The sequence below is a fragment of the Dryobates pubescens genome, chromosome 6 (genome assembly GCF_014839835.1).
Source record: "Dryobates pubescens isolate bDryPub1 chromosome 6, bDryPub1.pri, whole genome shotgun sequence".
Classification (NCBI taxonomy): domain Eukaryota; kingdom Metazoa; phylum Chordata; class Aves; order Piciformes; family Picidae; genus Dryobates; species Dryobates pubescens.
Genome location: NC_071617.1, coordinates 30,601,738 through 30,624,353, shown reverse-complemented (window position 1 = coordinate 30,624,353; position 22,616 = coordinate 30,601,738).

Genomic DNA, 22,616 nt, shown 5'->3' with positions numbered 1-22,616 from the left:
CAAATGTCTGAAATCAACCCTGTTTTCTTTCCCACATGCTTCCATCTTTTTCACTCTCTCCTGTTTGTTTGTTTGTTTAAATAACAAGATGGCAATCAGATAAACAGCAACAGATTTTCTGAGAAATTCTGATGAAGTCCATAACAATTAATAGCAGTTCATTGGGCTGTGTAAGATCTGCTTTCCCTTCAGATAAGCCTTTCTGCTCCTGCTGCCTCTTTGCCAGGGACTCTTGCAGCAGCAGATCAAATTGACTATCTGGATACCCTACAGAATGCAGTACTAAAAGCAATACATGCTCGCAACTCTGCAACCCTAGTCCTAGCTCTGACACTTACCAGCTCATCCCAATGCAGAACACAGCAGAAACACACTGAAAGCACTTGATGTCTTCCACTGACACAAATGTCATGGTAACTCCTTGCTGTGTGACAGGTACATTAGAAATGCATAAACTAATTTATCTGTACTATGGTAGGATCTGAAGTGGGTGACTTCAAGGCTAGGAGCAGTTGTTAGCATAGGTCTGTACAGTATAAACTCACTGACCTGTTCACTGGCTCTCTGGGTAAATTACCCAAATGCTGAAGAAAATGTGAAGGTGTAGAGATTCAGTGAAGCTCTGAGGCTTAATCCCAGGTGGTCCATCATCTTTCCCATAGAGGCAAAGGGCAAGGGACATTAGGAGAGGGCAGAAAGATTCAGCACAAAAATACACGTATGTGTATGGGATCAAGAGCTTAAATCTCCGTGAAATGGAGAGAAGGGATGAAACTTGCATCTTGCTGTTGCTAGGGAGCTGGGACCATCAGGCAGGAACTGTAACAAGCTGCAAGAAGGTGGCACTGGAAGTGATGTGCCTTCACAGAGAATTTGCTTTTCTTTAAGAATCCGTTGAGGAGTATTACATGCAAAGACAAATTTTATGTGGAGAAATTGAACCACAAAGGCACAGGGAGGAGGAGAGAGGGTATTTAGGGCAACTAGCCTAAACACATTTGCCCTGTTCTCATAAGTCCTTATTCTTCTTTTGCAGGTGGAGAAATGCAGCCAGTCAGTGTTAAGGCTAGGAATCACCCCACAGCTAGATTTGGAGCTGGTGTGGGTCAGCCAGCTGCGAGAAATAGCTTGCACTTGCACACAGAAGAAACAGAGGGCATTACTAGCTCCTGCACTGTGAGCTGGTTTAAAAAGCACCACTGCTAGTGGTTGTCTGCTTGCTTCTCCCAGAAGCGAGCTGATCTCTGCTATTGGCAGGTGGCTCTGTCTAATGCCTGTGGCTTATTTATTAAGATGAACTTATCCTGGCTGCACTTTCACCAGAGTGAACTGAACAGCACCAGGGTGGTGGGCCTTGCAGATTTTCCCACTGTTGCCTTTGGCAGCACTGTAGTTTGAAAGCACGGCTGAGATTCAGCATTGGCAGTTCTTCATACTTCGTTTCTTGTAGAGGATAAATGTGTCTTCTGGAGGTCTCTATTTCCCCTATATCCAAGCTCATATATTGCATAGCCTGTAATTAACAAAATGTCCTGATTAATTAGAAAGGGGAATTTTTAAAATCAACCTTCTGATTCTGCACTTCATCTGCTTATCAACAAACCAATACATGCTGCCCCAGGGTATTTCCCACAGAATAACAACCAGATGAGTTATTTTGCTTTGGGCTATTAACCTGAGCTGATTTACTTAAACCCTGGCAAAGACTTTTATACCTCAGCCCTTTAATAATGTAAAGAAGTTGCACAGAATATCTTTCTCGTATTTCCCCTGATTGCTTTTCCAGAAGTATAAGATTGATCAGCCTCTTCATAAACATTTAAAAACATTTATTTGTATATACATATATATATATATGTACACACACACACGCACTAATGCTGTGGTCTTGTTTTGGATGCCTAAATGGGGATTTTCTGTGGCTCATTTGCATTGAAATTGACCATTTGCAGTGCTCAATATTCAATTGTGGCATCCCATTTTGCATCATGCTTCTGTCTGTGCTAAGTGCCTACTTTGGGGCTGGAGATTATGCCCCAAGAATACACACTGGAAGTTCGTCATTGTGAGATGGTGACATATAAAGCTCTCTTTGGATCATTTCCCAGGAAATTACCCACATAAATTTGCATTGGTCTGCCTTGTAACATGAAAAAAAATCTACTCCCTGATACATTGCTGTGTTGTGTCAGTCACCACAGGCATATTACATAAACCCCTCCAAATCTGCCTAAGACTGTAATGATCATCATGTCAGTTTTATCTGCTGCACAAAGGAGAGGCTATAATAAACATAAAACAAAGAAATGAGGAAATTCTCATTACAAAGCACTTTTGCTAGTATCTTGTACTAATAAACACAGCTGTCTGTTTGGAAAGATGCCTTCAATCTGTTGTTTCATTAGCTATTAGCAGTGCCATGAGTGCCGCCTTCTCTGCCTTTACAAAATAAGCGGTGGAAAGAGGGCTGCCTCACAGGAGAGCTATGTAAAACTAGCTTGACTTCTTTTGTAAACACTGCTTTGTGCCTGTCATCTGGAAGATTATTCTGAGCAAATGAGAGAGATCATTGTCTCAGCCTTTCTCTTTGCTTCTTCCAGGTCAAATCCTGGTCCAGCTTGAATCCCTGGGAATCTCCTTGATGAGTTCAGTAGCACTAATGCATAGCCAAAACCCTTAGTTGTGATGGGTCACCTGCAGCCTCATGGTCATTGTTGACAAAATGTGTCCATAAATCCAGCCTTGTTGTAGCAGTGTCCAGGGAAGGTCCACAGCCTGTTCCTGTCCTGTCAGCAAAGTGGAACCAGGCAAAACACAGTTGGCTGCAGCCATGTTCTCCATACCAGTAACACTCGAACCCAAGGGTTGGCTCACTGGCATGTGGAAAATACAAATGTTTTCAATTTTACTGATTGGTTTTTAAACCTAATCAGATTTAACTCTTGAAATGAGATCATGAGGCAGCTCTGGCAACTGCTTCCTGGCTACATGACTGCTAGGGTGTGAGAAGCAGGGTTGGGCTGCTTGTTGAGTACTGCTGTCCACCGCTGAGTTCCTGTTCTCTTCATCAGGCAGCTCAGACATCCCTCTCCTTGAAGAAGATGGAGACCTTGCTTCAGATGTGGCACTGCACAAATTTCCCCTTTCTCACAGTTCTTGGCCAGCTTCCTTGGATTGCTTGAAGAGAGACTGAGAGACCTGGGGCTGTTTAGTCTTGAGAAGAGAAGACTGAGAGGGAACCTGATCACGTGTATAAATATCCGAAGGGTGGGTGTCATGTGCAGGGGGCCAAGCTCTTTTTGGTGATGCACAGTAATAAGACAAGGAACAATGGATACAAACTTGAACAGAGAAGGTTTCACCTCAGCATGAGGAGAAACTTCTTTACAGTGAGGTTGACAGAGCATTGGAACAGGCTGCTCGGGGAGGTTGTGGAGTCTCCTTCTCTGGAGACTTTCAAAACCTATCTGGATGCATTGCTGTGTGGACTACCCTAGGTGACCCTGCTTTTGGCAGAGGGGTTGGGCTTGATGATCTCTGGACATTCCTTCCAACCTGTAACATTCTGTGATTCCTACAGCAATGGAGCTCTTCACAATATTTTGTCTATATTGTACTTCTTCATATGGATTTTGTTACTCTTAATTCTTCTCTCCTTGACAAACATTACTTGATGCAAGTTCTCCTTCTGCAATCATGAGTTATTTTCCATATTCAAACATTTCTATTATATGTTTCAAAGCATATAAATTTGCAGGTTACAGGGACAGCTTTAAATACTTGAGATACTTTTAAAAACTGTATTTTCCAGCTGTGAATGCAGCTCTTGTGCCCACAGAGGGAATGAAAATCCTAGGGATCAAATATTGCAGCAATGCCAGGTTGCAAAGATCAGGGTCTCATTGCAGATAAAATCCAAAGACCCTGGGAAGCACAACATCAGCCCATAAGACCACACCATTTAGATCTGGCAGCTACATTACAGCAGGTGGGAAAGGGCAGCAGCAAGGAGGGGAAGTCATATGCTGTTTTCATGTGCTCAGTGGCAGCACCAGGAATAGACCTAAGCATCCCAAAGTCCTTGTAGTATCACCGCAGAGGAGATCTCATCACCGCAGAACTGCCATGATATCCACTTCCATGTGAAAGCTTCCCACTATCCTGCCCAGGTATCCAAGGTTAAAAAAAAAAGAAAAGAAAAAGAAAAAGAAAAAAAGGCTAAAAGCTGCAGTTAAGGCAAAAAGAGCTCCCTTGCCTCTCCTCGAGGGGATTCAGCAGCAATAGATGCATTCAAGGTGACAGCAGCAATATGGGAGTGCTTGGAAGAGAGCTTCTGAAAACAGTATTTCTTCACTTTGTAGGAGCAAGGGAGAGAGTGAGAAATTAAGGTGCCAGCCTGCAGCCCACTGACTGTTTTGAAGTTGATCACACTGAAGCCTTGCCGACTCTGCTGTTCCCCCATTGGCAGGGATGGTAACTGTTTGTTGACTCCTGGGTTTGTTACACAAAACTATTCCACTTTAGGCCTAGCACCTGCTAATTTTGCAATTAATTTCAATAATCAGAACTAACCCTGGTTTCAACTTTATTGTGGCTCAAAGGACTTCTGAGATACGAAGCTTTGGGCAGTGGGTGGATGTGTTTAAAAGCATGTTTAAATATAGTTTTTCATATCTGGGCAATCCCCAAATGACACATAGCAGGTGATAAGCTTGGAACCCAAACATTCTGCTTCACTGATGAATGCTCCAGGTACAGCTGAATGCCACATGTACTCCTCTCTTCTCCTGACAGCTGATCTGTAGTGAAATCATAGAAAGAAGCAGCACAACTGTATCCTCTGCCATTTATTTAACCTGTGCTTATTGCTTATAATGCCATTATATTGATATGCATTACATGGCAGGTGACATTTTTGTTGTGTATGGAATCACTAAAGAAAGGGACAGGAGAAAAGTGCAGGAGCACCACGTGCTGTAATTACATTACACAGGTCAAAGCCACGAATGATGGCACCCACCCCAAACATACCCTGTAAGAGGTAACAGGAGATGCTGGTCAGAGGTGCCAGGGTGGGTGACAGGATGCTTGGGTTCAGTTCCCAAGCCTGTCATTTTATGGCAGGTTAACTTACGGCAAACTACAACATCTTTCTTGTTACGCCACCAAAGGAAAAACTAAACATTTTGTAGAGATCCAGCAACAGCAGAACACATTGTGTGAGGGATCAACAGTACTATTGAACAAGGAGTTCAACACAGTATACTTAAGTTCATGCACTTGTGCATTCAGGGTATACAGGTATTTTATTTTAATATCCCTTACAAGCAGCAGTGTAAGTTGTATCTCCCTTGGGCTGATTGTGCATCACTAATGATAGCTCTGTAAGGAGCAGTCACATTAAATGTTCGACCAAGAGAAAGGTTTTACAAAAATCAGGCTATGAGACATGAAAAGCTATTTCAAATAAACCACTCAAGTACATCTGCTTCCCTCCAAATATTATCTTAAACATTAGCACTGGGCTTTCTGGCAGAGAAATTAAACTTCAGGCAGACTTTGAACATCTGGATACTGTTTTCCTTTTGTTTGCTGATCATGACTTTTCCTTATAGCAGCCTCAAGGAGTCTGAGGAGCTAGATTCTCCTCTGGTGTACTGAAGTAACGGTTTTGATTGTCACAAGGTGAATTCTACCTTATCTATTAACTTACCTGCTGCATGGATGTAGCAGGCTGCCCAAGTGGTCTGTCTGCCGCTTCCAGTAACAGGGTTGTGGACACGGTGTTCCTAGCACCGCAATTGACCAACATGCAAACAGATGGAACAAGTTGAAACCGAGCAGGAGACAATATTGTTACCGTATGTATTCCTTATCTTGAGTTAACATTCATTGGGCAAGTTTTTAAGAACTCAGGTGCCATCAAGGATTCTAGGCACTTTCAGAAAACACAAAGACTACAGGTATGAAGTTATATTTTGAAACAGCACATTTCAAATGCTGTTTGTTTTCCCCACAGCCATTCAAATACGATGTATTTTTTCCTGTCTTTCCCCACACACACTACTCTCAAAGCCACAATAAAGTGCTACAGACAAAACTGAAAATTAATAGAAAGAGTATTCAGGCAAAATCATCTGAAAGCTTTTCTATTTTGTAGACTGCTTTCTTTAGGACTGAGAGATAATGAAGGCTTGTAGGGAAAAAAAATATATTAGTGATTAATTCACTAATGTGTGTCCAACAATTAACATAATTTGAGTGCAAATATAGAGATATTCAGTGGAGACAAGTTGAATCCTCTTAGCATCTCTTACACAGGCCAACATCTATGGATCTCATCAAGAAAGAAGAGCAGAAAGCAGCAGAAGAGCTTACATAAATGACATTTCTACTCAAGAGGAAGGGGGTACACAAATTAAGAGCCCATAGTCAAGCTTTAAAAATGAAATAAATCTGCATGTCTTTCTGGTGAACAAACAATATGCCTCTACTAACCTTGAAGATATGTGCCAAGTTTGAGCTCATGAGGTTTCAGTGTGACCCATTCACCAATTTCAGAGACACTGTGTCTGATCAACCCTAGCACTAGTGAGAGCAGGATTAGGAGAAATACTTCACACAATGTCAGCTTGAATACAAGCTTCCTCTGGCAATTTGGTTGTGGCTTTATCTATCTTTAGATGATTGCTCATGAACTCTCCTTTATTTCCAGTGCCAGTACATATCAATTGGGACAGCATGATGTGGGGACAGTGTTACATACAAACAGTTGACTGGAGGGACTAAGAAAGAGTTCAGACACTTTAGATCAGATCCTGTTTCTTTTGAGACAACTGAATTTTCAGGCTGATGCAGCTAGGACTTCATATTTCCCCTGCCCCACATCTTCCACTCCCTCTAGACATTACAGTGTACAGGTTACAAAGGATTAGGCTCAGGGCTGCTCACTGTTCTACTCAGTAACATGCTATGGTTTAACAAGAGGTGACTGAAAGCTGTCCCATCTTTATACTTTAGGACTAGAACAACTGATTGGGAAGTTACCATTGCTGAACAAATGCATGTCCAGGGCTACAGGGGACCTGCAGCCCAGGGAGTCTCTTCTAATCTTCCTCCGATCTGGTTGGCCTCAAGCAGACCCCCACAAGCATCCAGCCCACTAGAACTGAGTACTAAAACATTCCCAGCAGGGAAGAGACCTGGTCCTGCTGTGGGTACACACTAAGGATGCTGATATACAAGCCTACAGCAATATGGATATATAAAGCATTGGACACATTTTGGAAAGTCTCTTTCTGTCTTCAAATAGGTTGTTTCAGCCCTGCTTCCATGTCTTGCCATAGCACTTTTCAGATAAATACTTTTGGCCCAATGACTAAGGCAGGGATTTGGATGGGAGGACTCATGCTGCATGGGTGCAGATGCTGCCGCTTGCTAAGACCTCTCCCTGCACTGGCTGATGGAATAACTTGCCCCAGTGTTCCCCTGCACTGGACTCCCCAGATAAAGCCAGCAGTGCTTCCAGTTATTGTCTGCCTGCAGTTCATGCAGTAAGGTGATTTATCATTCTGGTTTTAGGTTGTTTTGAACAGGTACATAGATCAAAACAGGACACCATCCATTTTCATTATCTTCCTGCAAAGCCGATTTCAGTGGCAAACTACCACTGGCTTCAACATAAATGTTGCTTGGTCTGCTATACATAGAAGTGGTGTCAGTTTTAGAACCAGTCATAAATGCTTCCTTCCATTCTTTGCCAACCTTTGTCTCTTTTTAAAAGTTATTTTTCCATTACAGTCACTGTTTTATCTTCCCTTTCATGCCTTTGTACAAGAGCCATTAATCTCCTGTATAGAAAACTGTCAAATGCTCCTGGAAAATCAAAATATTCCGCTACCCACTAAATTGCCCTTATCTGTCGTGACAGTGGTATCTTCAAAGAATTCCTGAGGTGTAGTTATGCATGACATGATCCTCCTGTTCCTCAGTTTGTGCCAGCTTCCTCTAATCAAGTTGGGGTTTGGTCACCCTTCTCTTACTGTATCCCTTGAAATGGCTTCCAAGCCTTTTCCCCAGAACAGCCTGTCCAACTCACTACCCATCTTGCTCCTCAGATTGTTTCATTAGATTATTTTATTCTATGACCATAGTAATCTTTGACAATTCCCAGTTCATGCATAGCATTTCCTCCTCCCTAAACCTTTTACAAATAGGACTGCTTTCCTGATTCCTGTGCACATTCCCTCAGTTATCATGGGGCATGCAATTATATTCAGCCCCATTCTGCCACCTGTAAAGTTCTGGGAGCACTTCCAGACAGAGCTTTCTGTTTTACATGGAGAAGTCTGATCTCAGATCTGAGCAGGCTCTTTCCTCCCAGAAAGCCTGCATTTGCCATGTGCAATATGTGTAATAGATTCCCCACATTCTCCCATTTCTCTAAGTAATTTTGTTTAATAGATTAATAGCTAATAATTGTTTACTGGGTTTTGTTTTGTTTTGTTTTTCTGAGTTTGATTTGTGGTGGGTTTGGGGTTTTGTTTGTTTAAAGGGGTTTTTGTTTGATTCTTTTCTTTAGTTTTGTTGTTTGCTTTCTTGTTTATTTTAAAGAGAAAACGTTTCTGGAAAACAAAGCCAACTTAAACCAGCATCTTTGAACATCGTTTCAGGACTCCCACCTCCAATCAGAAGGTTGTCTGGGGGATAGGAAGCAGTGGTTGTCCTGTTGCCATGACAGTAGGCTGCTGCAGGAAGGTGTAGACCATATGCAATCCTGTATCAGCCTGAGACATTTCTTTACATAGCTCTGTCTTGCAACAAGAGGCTACACTGGCTTCTGGATGCCCAAAGTCAGCCTGGGTTTAACTACTCCTCCATCAGGAAGCCCATCTGGGCATGTCAAGAGGGGAAAGGCATTAAGAGGAGAACACTAACTCCATCTGCACTCATTAAAAGTGGGTTTTTTTCCCCTAGATTATTAGCTCCAGGCTCCAAATGTTGTTGAGTACTGACTAGATTCACATGTGATCTTCCTCTCCCATACACATGTATTGCTAACATCTGCTAATGTTCTTGTGGTTCAGTTTCTCAGCCCAGGAAGTGCTAACCTTGACACACATACTTAATTTCAAGTGCATCAAGATTGTTGATGGTAAAGCACTTACCGAGCCTGCTTGGGTGAATACATAAGTTAATAGATTTCTGTTGGACTCATGTATATGCATTATGTTAATGACAGCTTTTACATTCATTCCTGTAGGGAAACAGTGCACAGGCTATATCAATATCCAGTCTCCATTTGAGTCTGCAAATTCACATATTAATTGATTAACAACATCCAGGAGGAAGGAATAACAAGAATGTCAAGCTAATTTTGGAAGGCCAGGCCAGCACATAAGGGACTTAATGGATCTGTCTGAGATGGACCTGGCCTTAACCTTACTGAAAATAATGGTAGTGTTATGCTTATTTCAGAAGGAGGTAGCAGTAGCTCAATAGCTGTATCTTGGCAACAGGAGACCTAAAGAAAGTGAATACCACAGTCTCTTTGCTTCGTAGTTAAAAATATTGTTATCTGCAGCCCAAGTCGCTTGGCCAAAGCCTATTTCAGAAGTATGAAGCTACCATTCACAGCAACTGATAGTCACGAATGAAACAAACAAACACAAAGTTAACTAAAAGCAAGACAGGAACTTCATTCTTTTCTAAACTAACCTAACATATTCACCACAATCTCAGACCTCTACTTTTGGGCACAAAAATCACTTCTTGACACTTAGACTGATCTGTAAGCAGTTTCAGATCTATTTTAATATGTACATCTACATGTATTATATGTATATGTAGAAGTTCCCTTGTAGAGCTGTTTTCATAGCAGCAAGAACTCAGCCCACTCTCAGTATTCTTTCTCCCAGAGGGTTTTTGCAGTGTGACTTTTCTTGTCAAAAAATAGTCAGCAAGACTCTGAAAGTATGTCCAAGGAGGGCCCAGGCTGGCCCAGATTTCCTATCTCAGAGGGGCAGACTGTGGAGATCACAAGTGTCCTGACAGTCCCTCATTGGCTTTTTTCCTGTTCCTATTTTCTTGCTGGAGCTTCCAAATCTCTTCAGTAATTCCTGAAGGTTGTCTTACATAGGAGGAGTCTCCTTCTGGTTTGTCTGGATGAACTAAGGCCATGCTCTCCACCAAACTGCAAGGGCAAAGCCCCGTGGGTTACTTGCTCTGGTGTCAGTGAGGGCACCTTCCTCCACTTGAGCTAGTTAGAGTCTCTTTCCTCTCCACCAGCACACACCTGCTGGGAAGCCATTACCTGCAGGAAGATTACTGTCTGCTCCCAACTTTGGTCTTCGTGTCTTTAGCAAACTTTTGCTAAGGAACTAAAATAATGATGCTGAAAGTCTTTTTAATTGAGTCAGCCTCTCACTCCCCTGCAGTTATAACCACTTCACACTCATACTTCTCCAAGCACTGCACAAATGAGGATTATTTTCTAGAAGAAAGGTTGTGTGTATAAGTATGGTATTATAAATTATCTTTTTCATTACATGTCTAATAAGCATGAGTAAATCTCAGACAGAAATGTTCTTAGAAATTTTGAAGTAGTCTGTAGACTATTACTGAGTTATTTAGGGCTTGGGACTGGGATTTTCAATAAGATGCTCTCTTTGTTTCATCTCTTCGTTCTGAGCCAAAAATCATATCAACCAGGAGATTTAAAGTATTTTTTTCTGTGGTTGGTGAGTCATTAGTGAATGCATAAGCCAACTCTTCCTTATATACATAAATCCACCTAAGTGGTCTAAAAATTTCCCCAGCTTTTTCAATTACTCAATTTACTTCTTGCTCACAATGTCTGCCCACTCTACTGCTGGGTAGGTTTCATTTGACAGTAAACACTGAGCATGTGATTTACCAAATCACACCAGGGTTAACTATAGGACTATTATTTAAGTGGGCAGGGAATAAGGCTGATCTGCAATGCAGTTCCTCTTTGGCCTGCTTAAATCTGTATAAAACGGCCTCTCTGTGCTTGCAATGTCATGTGGACTACAGCAGACTGAGGATTTAACGTGTAGTAATGTTCCTGAAGGACCTCATAGTGGTTGTTGTGGTGGCAGATGAAGAGCCTGTGTCCAGCACTAGCTGAGGAGACAGTCAGAAATCTCTCTGGCTGCTGAAAAGGAGGGACACATGTGAAGTAAATCAAGAAACCTCGAAGTTTCTCTGCTTCTTCAGTCCCTTTGTCCAATGAGTAAGATAATAAGGAGTCCCTTTTCTTCCATTCTTTGTGTGTCTTGTCTGCACACACTGCAAATTCTTCTGGATCAGAGTCTGGCCCTGTGAAGGGCCTTTGAACTCTGAGGACATGTTGGTCCCTATGGCCAGAGGAGCAGTGGGCAACTCCAAGAAGCTTCTGCTTTGTTCTGATACTGCTTTCAATTTGTTTTTTGGGTTTTTTTTGTTTGATTGTTTTAAGGAAATGCTACACCTTAGGTGCTGCTATCTGCCATACAATTTCTTCAGTGATAGGACAGATGCATTCATCACACATACCACACATCTCTAGTTCAGAGCCCACTGGTGCAAGCTACTAGAGACCCAACAAGAAAACACTGCCTGCAGAAAGGTGATCAGCAAACTCCCCTAGTTTACCAAGCTAATCCTTCACACACCTCTCTACCATTTGAAAGGCTCAGCTAAAAGATTTCTTTCATCAATCAGTTTTCTGAGTATTCCTCTTAATTCACTTTCTCCATTGAGCTAATAAAGACATGCAAAAAGCCTCTCCCCTTTTTAGTGACTGAGAGCTAAGTAGCTGCATGCCACGTCACAAGCCTTGGCTGATTTATTAACTCAGTAGCTGCTCAGTGACCTGCAGGCTTTTTAGGGTACACACAGAGTGTAAACGTGATGTTCCTCTGACACTGAAGCAGAGGAAATTGGTGCTGTCTGTGCTGGGGTTGCAGAAGGATTGTAAGAGCTCTGCCCAGGTTCCAGCTGACAGGTTTCAAATCGTCTCTGAATTTTCTGATCTGTTTAAGCAGAGTAAAGGAGGAAATGGCTTACTTTGCCAAAGTAATAAAGAAGCAGAGGGAAATAAAGGAAACCCAAAATGATGATTAATAAACCTCTCTCTGGACTCTGCTGTAAGGTGATATCCAGTGACAGGGAACACACACATCTCACCACTTCCTCAGCCTCAGAAGATGACAGGAAGGACAAGGCCATTTTGCTTTGAGGATGAGCTAAGTTAAGCCCTTAAAATGAAACACAGACAATTTGTAGACCCCTGATAAAAGCCCTGCATGAGGCACAGAAACTTTCCACTGCAAACCAATGGCTCTGTTATAATCTTATCGCCTGCTGCTGACTTATCAAAACAGTTGCCTCCTACCTAGTTATCTTTGTAGAGGGGTGGAGAAAATCACAATATATAACAAAGAGCTGTGGACCACACACACATGTACTCAGAAAGTCCTGTGTGCACAGGACTTTGAATTTTCAGGGGCAGAAAATCTCCAGTTTGAGAATTTACCTTCAGCTTGTTGCAGTTCCTGCTCCTGCTATCAGTTATAGCACAAATGGCTGTTTACTCTCCATTATGACTTTACCCAAGCAAATGAATAACTCTTCACACAACTTCTCAGGGCCCAATTCTTACTCTTCCAGCTTGTGGAAACTATTTTCTGCACATTAACTGCTTCTCAGAGGAAGCACCTCTGAAATGGTGCTCTTCATTTTTCTGATGAAGTAGAGCTCACCCAAATGTAAGAAACACAGCTCTGGCTCTTTCACACACAGAAGGAAATTAAATAATCACCTCCACTTGGAAAACACCAAGTTTAGAAAAGGGTGAATCACAATGGTAGCTCCTAGTCATGCTGATCTGCTAAAATATGGATGCTTTGGGATGAAAAAGGCATCCAATGAGTTATCCACTTTGACACTGCTTGGAGTGAGTGCTGATCTCTCACATGGAGAGATTGTACAAGATCAAAGTGTGTACAGGGAAGACTATTTTATATCACTGATTTGCAGGTTGCCTGGCATGTTGTGGAGTCTCCATCTGTGGAGGTACTTGAAAGCCATTTGGACATGGTCCTAGGCAACCTGTTCTAGCTGGCTCTGCTTGAGTAGAGGCATAGCACAAGGTGAGGTCTCTTCCAGCTTCAACCCTTGTGTGATCAATTCTGTGACACTACTGGCATTGCAAAGTTTCCTTGGTGACATTACAGCTTGATGGATACTCCAGCAAATCTTCAATGCTTCAATGGCTTGCAGATTTCTTGATGCAGTGCATAGTCCCATTGAGTTGGCATTGTGGCTATAGGTCATAAGTGAGTGCTATACAGTTACACCAAGCTGGAGCCCACAGTGAGGGAATCAGATACCAAGAGCAGTGATATCATGCCAGTAGGGCTTTCTGTTAGATGCCACCTGAGCCTGCTCTGACTCCATGACACTATTAGCAAATTGCAACTTGCTTGGCTTGACAAGAAAAATGTTCCTAATATGTACCTGAAATATCCTCCACCTACTGCTTTTTCTCCAGCTTTACTTGGCCCTTCAACTCTTGAAATTAAGAATTCACATTCACTGCCCTCATTGTGGGGCAACATTGTCTTTCTGCCATATATTACCTGTCTAGCCCAGTCCTGTTCCTCTGCCTTCTTTTTCACTCTTACTCCTGGGGTTCATCTGGCAAATGAACTTCAATCCACTGTCCTGACACATGGAGTAAAATAGTTCCCTTATTTAGGAACTCATATTTGTAAGCCACAAAACAGTTTCCAAACTCAGCTGCAAGACTACAAACCCAATGTGATTTCTCTTGGGCCAGCAGGACTTTTATTCACTGGGCAGAGGTCAGAAGGGAAGCCCACAGGACTCAATTGTTGAACAGAAGGTTTTCAAGAATGCAGATTAGTCCAACAAGGTCCAGCGCACCCCAATATGCTGTTCTCAGCCCTGGGTGTCGAGCATCCCAGCATCCTACACAAGGCACATCCGTCTCTGTGGAAGCAGAGAGAGGTTTTGTTGGGACAGCTGTATGTAGCTAAGAGATTTTCAGCTCATTATTCTCTTATATTTCCAAATTGAATTTGTCCCAGGCCAAATACAATTCACGCCTCAGAATCTGAACATTTTATTATTCCTGCCTGAGCAAGGCACTTCACTGTCCTCCTTTTTTAGCCCTTTCCACTAAATCACCACAATCTTCTTGTCAATAAGGAGTATAATGGAGCTTCTTGCTATTTTTCCACACAGGTCTGTTGTTTGCATCAGCACAATTTATTGTATGAGAGACACAGACCTCTGCAAATTGCTTCTTATTGAATGTCAGCATTTGTGTCTCTGCTGTTTAGAATTACTGAAATCCGTTGTTTTTCTTTTCATTTCGTTAATCTGAGAGCAGCTCCAAGTTCAATTTAATCCAAAGGCAAAAATTATCCTAAATTCAATGAGAACATTGGACTAGATAGCCACAGCAGTTTATTAGAACACAATATATGTATATTTTATATACATTTATATACATTTATGTACATTTAATATAATGTATATGTTATATATGGTATAGCAGATAACATAGAGCTTCTACTAATTTGTACTGTGAATAGGTGAAACATAGAGCTCAGAGGAGTGAGAGGCTTGTTTAGCCATCTAGGAACACAGATGCCAAACCTTGAGCTTTTTTTCTGAAAGAGCTGTAGCTTTTTTATTGTTTTGCAAAGTAAATGACTGTACAGCCCTGTGAGTGTTTGAGGATCTCATCCTTCTCACTCCTGTGCATTGGGAAGCAAAAGGCTGCAAATATGAAACCTGAAGATTCAAATAGAAGGCAGCAAGTAAAATGGACCTGATATCTTGTTGTCTTAAAATCTCCCAATTATTGTCCCTGATTCACTTGGAGCTGCTCTAAGCAGCACTGTAAAGGCTTATTCAAACTCTGACCTCAAACCTATCCTCTGTAGAGGTCTGCCGTCTTGGGAGATGTAGCAGGAGAGCCCAACCACCTTCAGCTAGAAAATCAATAGTGAATCTCACAAGGAAGTCCTTTCTGGCTTCATTTCTGTCTTCAGATTCAAGGTAAGAATACAAAGGATTTTTGAGCTGAAGGAAAGCGAAGATGGTCTTTGAAATCTTCCACAAACATCGCATTAAGATGTTTTTTAAGACACTTTCAGGCCCTATAAAATGAGTTGGTGTTTTTTTAAAGAAGAATGTTTAAACAGATCAGTAGAATTCAACAGGTTTTGAACTAAGAGGTTTGAAATCACACCAAAAATCTGCAAAATCTAATGAGGAAGGATGATCTTCCCAGCAGGTGTTTTAGCCATGCTGGACAGTTCTGTGAAAAGGAAGTAACTCCTGACAGTGATGTGCTAGAGGCACTTTTCAAAATTAGTTATTTTTCACTGACTGCAGTAGGACTATTTTATAAAGTCAGCCTTGCTGTAATGGTCTCAGGCCAACACCTCTTTTCTTAACCAAACCCAGTGTTTTCCTGATCATTGCCTTTTTAGTGAAGCTCTACAAAAGGTTTGCAGTGAAAAGCAAATCCTTCTGAAGCCTTCCTGGTTTCAGATTTCACTATGAGCTCGAAACTCAACCCAGGTTCGTCCAAAAGTTCAGTAAGGGTTCGTGAACTTTCCTAGCCCAACTGGATTGATTTATGACATTGTGTCACAGCTACACAAATCACATGGCTTCAACATACAGTAAACTCGTCAAGCCTGAGCACCGAGCCAAGCAAATCAGAACCACAGCCTCTCCCCTTCCAGCCTCTCCTCTTCCCATAAAGGGTGGATGCTGATTGTACATCCCCAGTGGCTTTCTAGACTGTCATCTAATAAAAGAACTGCTCTTTGGAAAACTTCAAGGCATCTAGTTCTGCTGATCTTTCAAGAAAATGGTCCAATCTCACAGAGACTCATCCAAAGTTTAACAAATAAAAATAAAAAAGCAATTAAAAATGCAAGGAAACAGATGCTCAAAGTTAAGTCTCCTAATTTTTAGTTTGTTGACCAAATAGCTGGGCTGCTCTCCACCCACATCTGAGCATATTACAGCTCCTGGTTTTAGTCGAAGCCATTGTTTAGATGACCAAGTACAAAGAGGAAGAAATCTCATGCTGGTGCTCTTTGGAAAATTCTGTTCCCCAGATGCAGGCATTGATCCTGGTCATTTGCAGGTGGAGCAGGCAGCCAATGGTCCTGGTGCGCACAGTGACACATGAGGAAATATGTGGAGCTTGGGAAGTCGCAGAGGTGCAAGGGCAGTTTGGTGCTTTCCTCACTTCCCATATTCCTGCTTTCCAGGCCCAGGCACCAAAGGGCTTGATGCAACCAAAGCATGCCCAAGACTATGTTTGCGTGGTCTCAGCTGTTGTGGATCAACTCTCCACACCCTGATGCTCTGCAAAGTATCTCAGAGTACCTTAGCTATCTCCATTTACACTACAGTGACTGGATGCCATCACTCCTGTTCTCCAACCATTCACCTGTGGTTTAGGCTTTCCTGATCTGGAAGTCAGCCACTGAAACCTCATTCCACCCCTACTGCTCAGAATCTGGTAGCCACCTGTGTTTTCAGAATGCAGTGGCAGTCCATAGCTCCATCATATGGCACCAAGTTACATGAAATGATGGCAAACAGCAGCAGTGCCAGGCAGCACCTAGACTTAGCAGCCATGTTGTTCCTTGTGCAGCTTTAAGTCTAGAAAGAGCAATGGGTGATCCCTGCAGTAAGAAAATGTAAACATAAACAGTTTTGGCTTTCTCTTAGTGGAATAGCTTGTATCCCTCTTTCAGAGTGCTTGGGCTAATACTGTCCTTATTGTGGTGGGGTCTGTGACAGTTGTAGCTTCTTGTCATGTTGCTGCCAGCTGCCAGCTGCCAGAGAGAGGTGAGTGCTGGGCAACCTGGGGCAGTGGGAAGGTTGTGTGGAGGCATTCAGCTGGAGGAGCCAGTTTCCCATGTTGGGAGTTGAGAGAACAAAGCTCAGGGAAGACCACTGCTGCAGCAACAGATGTAAGGATGATGGATAAACCACAGCACCTAGTGAAACCAGACCTAAATTTGCTATCAACTTCAGGGTCCCTCAGATGCAGCCTGGGCATACATAAATGAGAAGAACTTTCAGGCTCCTCTAGAGGTGTGCAAATTCTGAAGTACCTTGACATTCCCAAGAAGAACCATGGAAGATTTTGGTGGCATCAGTAGTGACACTGCTGCCTCATCACACCTGAGAATGGAGAAGCAATTTCTTGCTCATTAGTGCTTCTCACAAGGGGAGGAGGAGAATGAGGGAGAGAAGGGCTGTGCTCCTGTGTTGGCTCAGCAAATGAGCAGAGGGCTTCATTCTCCTGGGCAAAACTTTCCCCTCCACTCAGGGCTTTGGATCCACGCTCCCACATTAATGAGTAGAAAGGAATTTTAAAAGTCTATCCTTAGCCCACTTCTGGCTTATCCTCTGGGCTTCTACTCCTCTGATGGTACCGCAATGCAGCATCTGCCCACTGCCAGACATGGAGGAGAGTGGGCTCCAGCATGCACAAACAGAGAGTGTGGTGTCTTTGGCAGCTGGTAAGGCAGCCATCTCGAGTTTCCTTTCATTTTAATGGTTCACATACCTCTCTTCACGTCTGTGTCTGATTTTCAGGGCATGACCTTGATTTTACATCAAACATTCCCTATGTCTCTCTTCATCCCACTGCTGTCTGGCTACATTACCAATGCCAGAGCTGATCTTTGTATTAAAATATCTGGGGTTTATTATTTTTCTAACCTAAAGCCCATCTAAAATGCAAAGCCTTGTTCATCCTTTCCTCAAGGGCTCCTGCATTTTGATTTCTTCTCCTCCATGCTGCTGACAGACAGCTGCAAAGTGCAGTGCATCTACAGGGGCTGAAGCTGCAGGCAGCTGTTGTCCTCTGTATACTTACCAATACCATAGGTAGCTGCTGTGATCCTCCTCTTGTACATAAATCAGCTCATAAACATCCAACATCTGGAGCACTTCATATGTCATTGGCAGCAAAATGAATACTGCTATTATAGAAGTCCTACTGACAGCACAGGTACATTCTTGTTTGTTGGCACTCAAGTGCTGCTTACAAGCAGGAATGAAGGACTGCCTGGACAGCGTTTTTGCAGTTGAATATTTGGTGTGTGATGAGGATGATGAACAGATAATTGGGACACAGATAGTAAATGGGGATTGTTTTGTTACTAATACAGTTTTCAGCCTGATGCACACTTTAGAAGACTAGGTCTTTTCATACTACACCTAGCACTCCAGCATCCTTCAGAAGTCACTAAGGATGTGCTACTTTTCTCCGTTTCCAGATTGGAAATGGGGAGGAATTGTCCGTATAACAATACTGGAAAGCAATGTTGCCAGAGAGCTCTGTCTTACCTGTTAACCCCAGGACACCTTTCCCTTCATTAGTTGTCATCTGAGGCTTCACAAACTAAGCCTGTCTCTACTTCTGTGTGGCTGTTACCAGACCCTGTAGCAGGGAGACTTGTGCCCATACACCCACTACAGCAGGGGTGCAGTGCCTTGGACTGCACTTTGTCTCTGCACAGTGGTGATGTATACATGTGACTTGTGAAATGCTCCAGGAACTTCTGGGTATATAATCTGAGTGCTACCACACTATGGGACATTTTCCTCCAATGAATTTATCTACCAAGTGCCTCCAGTATGGAAGGTGTAAGTAATGACTAGAAAGCACACTTCAAGTCCCTGAATGTGATCAGCCCTCACAGAGTATGTTTGGACTGTCCTTGCGTTGTAGTGACAGCTGACCAAAGAGGCAAGATTTAAAGAAAAATTTTGAAGTACAGTCAAGTACCAGGGCTGCTCCCCTAGTAGCACTGGGAGCTGAGACAGTCTCCTGGACTTGTAGCCTGTAGAGATTCTAATCATGAATTGAAACCGGTTTTGAGCTCTCCTCAAAGAGGTGGGGTATGCTATGAACGGTGGAACCTTCCCAGATGACACGGAGTATGGGTATAGAGAAGTCAGGCTGAAAATCTAGTGAGAAGACATGTTCATAAAACAGCAACAAGCAAAGGCAGAAACTTAGAAAAGCCCAGAAGAGATACACATGCAAAGCTGCCCAGTGAGGTGCATAGGTGGAGATGACAGGCGGCGGCGTACATGCAAATGCTAGATGAGCCTCCACATGCTGCCATGACCGCAGTATAACCTGTGCTGCCCTTTATCCCTTCACTGCCTACACAAGCCCTGCTCAAAGCTGTCTCCACCTCCAGAGCTCCACTGTGAACTCCTGGTGCTCTAACCCATGGAGTGACCTCAATTAAGTTCAACCTGGTGCAGGCAAGATGTTCTGGGAAGATTCCCCACCCTGCCCCTCAGGGCCCTCACCTGCTGTCACAGGCCCTTACTAATTGGATACATGTGACCTACTGATGTCTTTGAAAGTCCTCCAGTCATCTGTTTCAAGAAACATCTTTTGTTTCACCTTGAATTTACAGAGTGAAAGTTGTACCAACTGGAGAAGTCTGAACCAAAGCTGGTCTTTCTACAAGGAACAAATAACATATTGTATCCTGATCCCTCCCAGTTTCAGCTTTCCTTTTTGCATACTCTGCTCATTACCTTTGAGGAAGAAGAGAGTGGAAATTGTGAAGGTATAAACCACATTCTCTGAAGAGGGAATTTATTAAAAGATCAACAGCCAATGCTGCCTGAGGGGAGATCTTTTTGCTCTCTACAACTACTTGAAAGGAAGTTGTAGCAAGACAGGGGTCAGTCTTGTCTCCCAAGTAGCAAGTGATAGGACATGAGAAAATGGCCTCAAGTTGCATGAGGGGAGGTGTAGGTTGAATATTAAGAAAAAAAATTGCCAAAAAGACTGTAAAGCACTGGAATAGGCTGTCCAGGGAAGTGGTGGATTCATCATTCCTGGAGATATTTAAAAGACATACAGATGTGATGCTGATGGACAGGCTTTAGAGGTGACTGGCAGTGCTGGGTTAACAGTTGACTTGATGATCTTAAAGGTCTCTTCCAACCAAAACAGTTATGTGATTCTATGATTCTGTTTGTTTGTCCCAAAGTCCTTGTTGCACCTTGGACAGCTTTTCAATAAAATTCAAGCCAAAAGCAAACTGCAGTTAAATAAGATGCTCTTAGAGTGAATGGCAAAGTGGCACCCAAAGAACAAAACAAACATTAATTCTGTCCGTTGTAGACTCTTTGTGGTGGTTTAGGCTGGGTGCTGGCCCGGATGTCACTGCACAGACCACACCTGGGAGGTCCCAAAAGGGTCCAGTTCACTGGATGGTCACAGGAAACCAGGTAGAATAGAATAGAATAGAATAGAATAGAATAGAATAGAGTAGAGTAGAGTAGAGTAGAGTAGAGTAGAGTAGAGTAGAGTAGAGTAGAATAGAATAGAATAGACCAGGTTGGAAGAGACCTTCAAGATCATTGTGTCCAACCTATCATCCAACACCACCTAATCAACTAAACCATGCAACCAAGCATCCTGTCAAGCCCTGCCCTGAACACCCCCAGCGATGGCGACCTCACCACCTCCTCGGGCAGCCCATTCTAATGGGCAATCACTCTCTCTGTGTAACACTTCCTCCTAACCTCCAGCCTAAACCTCCCCTGATGCAGCCTGAGACTGTGGTATTTCACCCATAATTCTCTGCTCCTCTATAAAATATCCATGAGGGGTCCCTACTTCTTCTTTTGTCCCCTGCCGCTGCCTAGGTGAAATGGTGTGAGTTGCCTCCCTTGGGCCTGCCCAGGACCAAGGCTAGGTTGCAGGGGGGGAGGAAGAGCCCGGGGGGGGGGGGGGGGGGGGTTGGGTGTACCCCCAGATGGGGATGGGACATTCTTGGGTATGTTCTGGGATCTCTCTCTTTTGTCACGGTGCTTGTGGTTGAAGTGCTGAAGGCCATGCTTTACGAACACTCTGTAAAACTTTCATTGTTGTTTTTTGGGGTTTTTTTTCCATTTCAACTTTCCACCATTTTTTTGCAATCCATTTGTCTGAGTTGTTATTTTTGCCCATGGTGGGAGAATTGGTCTCCCAAACCACGACACTCTTATAAAGCCCCTTGAAGACAGAAGACTTCACTCAAAGAAGACGTCCTCCTCCATGAAACATCAATGCTTCCTATAGGAGGTGAAGCAGCACCATGTCCCAGTTATAGGCAGGGGAGTTGGGGTGCAAGTGGGTGAGTATTTGCATGAAGGAGTAACAGAGAAAACAACAAAATCTACATTTTCTGAACCCAAGAATAATGTTATATCTCTTCTCTGGTCTGTAGGCAGCATTGTTGTATGGGGATGGATAGTTTCCAGTAAAAGCAAAAAGAGCAATGTTGCTCATGCCTTAGGGCCTCATCATGGTGAGATGAACCACACAGGCAAGAAAACTTTGACTTTCATTTGTTTGACTGAGCAACATCCCACATTATTTGCAAATTAGGTATCTGAATGATGTATCTAAAAGATAACACTGATTGCACATATTCAAACATCAGGAAACATTCAGATAATTGCCACTCCAATAAATAAAGTCAATGAGTCTCTGTATGGACCATAAAGATGTACATTAAGAAGTGAAAAATGAATCCTTACAACAATATTAGCTCATTTCCAGATGGAGCTGGTGAAATAGCTAATAATAATGCATAAGGACTTGATTAATATTTTTGTTCTCTGCTTGAAATTAAAGAAGATGATACACTGAGATGATATAAGGATGATAAAGTGCTCTCCAGTGCATCGCTGAGAAGAATGACAGACAACAGCTGCTAGGGATCAACAATTTTAAATTGCAAAGCCCAGATAACTTATACCCTGAAGTTCTTAAAGAGCTGCCTGGGAGATGTTTGGCCCGTTGGCATCCATTTTTAATAACCCCGGAGGTGCCAGCAAAGTTCCAGTGGACTGAAAAAGGTCTAAGTGTGTGCCAGTGTCTAAAAAAAGGTAAGGTGAAAATATCTGACATCAATCCCGGACCAAGCAACGGAGAAGACGACATGGGATTCACATACAACAAAAATAGAGAGAATCAGGGCCAGTTAACAGCATTTCATGGAAAAATAGGTTCCATTTCACTTTCCAATGAGTTTGTAAATGCAATTTACAACAGTAGCTGCCTGGAGGCACTGCACAGCACCTCTGGGGAAGAATGAACGTTTCCAGAAAAACATGTAAAATAGTCGAGGGGCTGGATGGCTGACAGGCACTAATGGAGGTGACACACATGGAAATACTTCTGGTGGGACTCCACAGGGACCTCTTCCAGAGCTGACATTTTATAGCATCTTCCACCAGCAATTCAGAAGAAGCTACTTTTACTGCCAGCAGATCCTTCAGGCAACTGTGGGACTGATGGGGTGCGGAGGGGGTTTAGTAATGCCAGGCAGTGAAGACAGTTGGGAAGCTGAAGTGATTCACACAAATGATTCTTCAATGCAATTAAAAAACCATGCTGTACAAGTACTGAGGAATGCAGTTGTACCTACTGTGTGCAGATCTGTAGCCTGAATTTTGCCTTACTCATGGAAAAGCAGCACAGCACTGAACCTGTGAGACAATGATACAAGCAAAGAAGG